General features: G+C 34.7%; 1 long non-coding RNA gene across 1 annotated transcript; it reads right to left on the reverse strand.

Annotated features, from left to right (window-relative positions):
• Positions 1-247: 247 nt before the first annotated feature.
• LOC135211559 (uncharacterized) lies at positions 248-4,851 on the reverse strand. Its single transcript, XR_010313664.1, has 4 exons — positions 4,743-4,851; positions 3,800-3,915; positions 3,088-3,186; positions 248-1,188 (listed from the first exon to the last, which is right to left on the reverse strand). It is a non-coding gene; the product is annotated as an uncharacterized LOC135211559 (long non-coding RNA).
• Positions 4,852-5,176: the final 325 nt, after the last annotated feature.

Genomic DNA, 5,176 nt, shown 5'->3' on the forward strand with positions numbered 1-5,176 from the left:
AGTAGCGAAATCATAATATATATATATATATATATATATATATATATATAATATACATATATATATGTATATATATATGTATATATATATATAGTATATAGATATATATATACATATATATATATACATATATATATATATATATATATATATATATATATATATATATATATGTGTGTGTGTGTGTGTGTATGTATGTGTGTGTGTGTATGTATTTGATAGAATTTGTTTTGCATGCGAACGCCGTAATGTGTGTGTAAACCCAAATTATACGAGTTATTTTAAAAAATCGGCGAAAGTTACAAGCTGTACTATTCTCTTTTTCCTCTCTCACTTTCATTGGGCAAAACACCGCGGCTATCGGCGGTAGGCAATCTCTGCAAATGCAGAACAAAAGTCCAATGGAAAAGCCATCAGTTAGCTAATCATCAAGCGGTGAATTTGCAATTCTGTGGCGGCTGATGAACTGAAATGGAAAATATTGCTGTGTCCAACAGCACCAGTCCAAAACTCAATGGGGCAATTTCACATAAAAGGACACAAAAGATATTTCTGATTTTGAATTATGTTTTTTTTAACGACATATATTTTCGAATGGCTTCGATTATACATTAAGGGTTGTTGTTTCACTAAGTCCAGTCTAATAGATGTAAGATTTATCTTAGAAGCCTCGCTGCCCTGTTGCAGAATTTTGGTAGTCAGAAAGATCTGTTTAGTCAATCGTGTCGCTGCCTTCAGAGTAACTAACTGTTTGGACTCAATGAATGAAATTGAGCACTGGTGTTCTTATTACATCAATTAGTTATAAAGATCTTCATTTGCTTTGAGCTAATTAGCTATCTTTGTAAAAAAAAAAAGGGGGGGGGGTGCGAAGAAATTAGGTGTTTATCCCTGAAGAAATGAAAACTAGATTTGTGTTCAGAACAATTTTTATATCAGACCAGGCATGTTTACTGCTCGACAAGACGATTTACTTATGCGTATAAACGTATTTACACCCACCATCTATCGATAACCAGTATATGAAGAAGCCGAGGTTGGTGTAAGAGAATAAAATGAAATTCAGAGCTAACTGTAAAGACTTCGAATACCATCATAACAACCAAAGCTGTATTGGAATAGGAACTATTTCAGTTGCAGGCGCCAACTTGTTCTCTCTCACCAGCTCAGCAAGAAGTGGTGGCATTGCTGAAAGAAACAAATAGAAAAATAAACAAGCAAATAAGCTAAATGAAAGCAAAACTTGAGGATTATATGATGTTATGGAACTGAGATTGCTGTCATAAATAAATGAGACATGTCAAATTAAAATCGAATGGCAGTAAACTGTCTATAATATATGGTGTAAAAAATAATTTTTTTTTTACCACTGGGAACTTACACAATAATATGATCATTTTTTAAAATCTCATCATCTTTTTATCGAGACAAGGTTTACTTCTTGAAATATAATCCTAATGCATTCATTTTATTCTGGTTGAATATATTAGTGCCATACTGTATCTTATTTTATAATAATTTAATGAAATCACATTTATCCTTTTTTATGTTAAGTTTCCTGAATCATATCTTTACGCAATTTTATATCTATATATATATATATATATATATATATATATATATATATATATATATATATAGAGAGAGAGAGAGAGAGAGAGAGAGAGGAGAGAGAGAGGAATATGTCTTAGTAGCCCATACTCCTAGTAATTACCAGTCTTATCCTTAAGGTAGGCGTAAATCTGATTCTTGCTTTTATGCTCTGGTCTTTATGCATTTGTTGAGTCATCTGTGTTGCTAATATTCTTTTACTATTTTAGTATCTCACTTTATCAATTCTATTTCCTGGGTTTATTTTAAATAATAATAATAATAATAATAATAATAATAATAATAATAATAATAATAATAATAATAATAATAATAATAATAATAATAATAATGATAATAATAATAATAAACACATGGGCAGTGCCAGTAATCAGATACAGCGCAGGAAGCAGAACCAATGCACGGACAATACATGAGACAGACTAAAGAACTAGCCAGCGATGACACGTGGCAATGGCTACTAAGGGGAGAGCTCAAGAAGGAAACTGAAGGAATGATAACAGCGGCACAAGATCAGGCCCTAAGAACAGATATGTCCAAAGAACGATAGATGGAAATAACATCTCGTCCATATGTAGGAAGTGCAATACGAAAAATGAAACCATAAACCACATAGCAAGCGAATGTCCGGCACTTGCACAGAACCAGTAAAAAAAGAGGCATGATTCAGTGGCAAAAGCCCTCCACTGGAGCCTGTGCAAAAAACACCAGCAGCTACCTTGCAGTAATAAGTGATACGAGCACCAACCTGAAGGAGTGATAGAAAACGATCAGGCAAAGATCCTCTGGGACTATGGTATCAGAATAGATAGGGTGATACGTGCAAATAGACCAGACGTGACGTTGATTGACAAAATCAAGAAGAAAGTATCACTCATTGATGTCGCAATACCATGGGACACCAGAGTTGAAAAGAAAGAAAGGGAAAAAATGGATAAGTATCAAGACCTGAAAATAGAAATAAGAAGGATATGGGATATGCCAGTGGAAATTGTACCCATAATCATAGGAACACTAGGCATGATCCCAAGATCCCTGAAAAAGAATCTGGAAAAACTAAAGGCTGAAGTAGCTCCAGGACTCATGCAGAAGAGTGTGATCCTAGAAACGGCACACATGGTAAGAAAAGTGATGGACTCCTAAGGAGGCAAGATGCAACCCGGAACACCACACTATAAATACCACCCAGTTGAATTGGAGGACTGTGATAGAGCAAAAAAAGAAAAAAAAATAATAATGATAAAATGATAGTAATGAGTCGCAGACAAATCAGTCTTGGGACATTCTCTGTAACCAAACGTAAATAATAATAATAATAAAAAACATATGGAAATGGATGTATTATATCGGCAATTAAAGCAATGATATCTTTCCATATCAATCAGAGCATGGTAATTCTTGCAATGTGTATCAGACAAGGGCTCCAGTCCTCAGACTTTATAGAGCTGAATAACAGGAACTTAGGCAACTCCTTACCATAAGGGGAATCCAACTCTGGATATGTAGTTGTGGATGGTGTTGTTCTTGTTGGGGGAGCTCCAGGCAAACTTCGGAGGGTGGTTGTACTAGGTCTCTCTGTACGAAGGATATGAGGATACGTAAATGTAAAAGGCCTTCTTACACAGAACTTACATATTTTTTGGACAAGTCTCTAAGGTTTGATGTACGGGACTGAGGGTAGATTTACATATATGCCACCGAAAATGACCAGCTAAACTTTACGTCACAACAACGAGGAGTTATGTTTTAGTTATTAAAAGGTATGTGAATTAGATTGTTATGATGTGTATATGTATGCACGTATGTATATATATGGGGTATACTATATTGATATTGTTTTTGATAGTGTGATGAATTAATCACTAGCCTTAGCATTCGAACAAGTCTGAATTCATTTCTATTTTGATATGGAGAATTCCTTCATTCATTTCCTTTAGGATTTAAAGGCTTTCGGTAAAAAAGAAAACTTGTCAAAAAATACAACTCAATAGAAGAATCAAAAGGAAACCACATTTAATTAAATCACTATGAAATAACAGTGAAACAAAATAATATGAAATTTATTCATGAAGTACAGGTTTGTAAAGGTTTATAACAGGAAGGAGTATTAACGTCATTTGTCCTTTTCATAGCTTTTCACATTTTTAAAAGTTCTATGGTTTTTAGTGTTAATTTGAAGATTTCTCACCTGTTTTGACAGGACTGCCCGAACACCCAACACTTAACAACGCTGTCAAAATGAAGATCACTTTCATTGCGCCTCCTTTTTCCAAAATGGTTAAAGCGACTCGGCAAATTTATTACCTGCAATAGTAATATAATACATCACTGTTTTACCTCCTTAAAAATCAATATAAAATGCAAATTGCTTTAAAATTGACGAATACCAAATTATACTGCATATCCAATAAAGCCGACATTTACTAAATATGAAATCAGTCCAAGACCTATCTCCCAAACAAGAGACAACCGTCCCCCCGCCCCCCACCCCTTTTTTTAATATCAACATCAGCATAGTCGCAACTGTGAATTACACAGGCACTCAATGCAAACTCGCAGACGACGGTGTCTCAACATACGGATGGGAAATGCTTCTTTTAGACCAACAATACGAGAGAGTCTCTCACGTTATTAATTGCACCATTACGTAAGTGACTTGTAATATCAAAGTGTACAGAACATCGAATTTCCGCTTTTTATTTTGCTTTCTAAGAGAGAAAGGAAAAATGTCTGAGCAAACAAAACTTCTGTCTTACTTTTGGAACTACTTTTCCTTGAGGAGTCTATTAGTGTGAGTTTCTATGAAGATTTAAATTTAGGCAAAAGATCTATGAAGAACTGCGACTAAAAAATATTATTAATATAATGATAGCATCACCTTCATACGAAAAGTTGCTGTGCAATATTCGAATTTCTTACTTTTTTTAAATAGAGAATTTCCACCGACACTAAATTAATGAGACGATACGTCAATGGGGCTTGATTCACAATATCTTCGATTTTTTTTCCTCATATCCTGATGGAAAAAAAATTACTGGAAAAGGCCCATAATACAAACATATACAATCATCCGTACACCGTAGTTCTCGCACAAACTGAAACCGGAAAAAATATATGATAAAGACCCTTACACGATTTAAAAGACCAAACACCCTCCTCCAGTGGCAAGCGAAGACTACTACTCGATCTGAGAGAAACTCCTTCGTAATGAGCGCTTTCCCCTGAGAACGTCACCTGTCCAGCTGATCTCTATTCCTGATTTCCTGGCACGATTCACTGTCTCCAAAGACGAAGAGTCAATAGACACAATAGAGATTTGGTCTTCAATAGCTGCCAAAGATTACGTTTTCCTTCATGGCACATGTCTGGTAAGGAGAACAGGATTGTCAATCCGGCACGTTTATGCACTGACAGAGGTGGCCTAGTCATGTGTTTTGATTTCTTACATAGCAATGATATGTGTATGTTTGTGTCACGTGGGTTTTGAACTACTTACCCCTTTGTAATAGTATTCTGGTTGATCTGAATATTCCATTATCATTACAACCTTCTTTATACTTTGCAT

This window comes from Macrobrachium nipponense, chromosome 4, assembly GCF_015104395.2.
Source record: "Macrobrachium nipponense isolate FS-2020 chromosome 4, ASM1510439v2, whole genome shotgun sequence".
NCBI lineage: Eukaryota > Metazoa > Arthropoda > Malacostraca > Decapoda > Palaemonidae > Macrobrachium > Macrobrachium nipponense.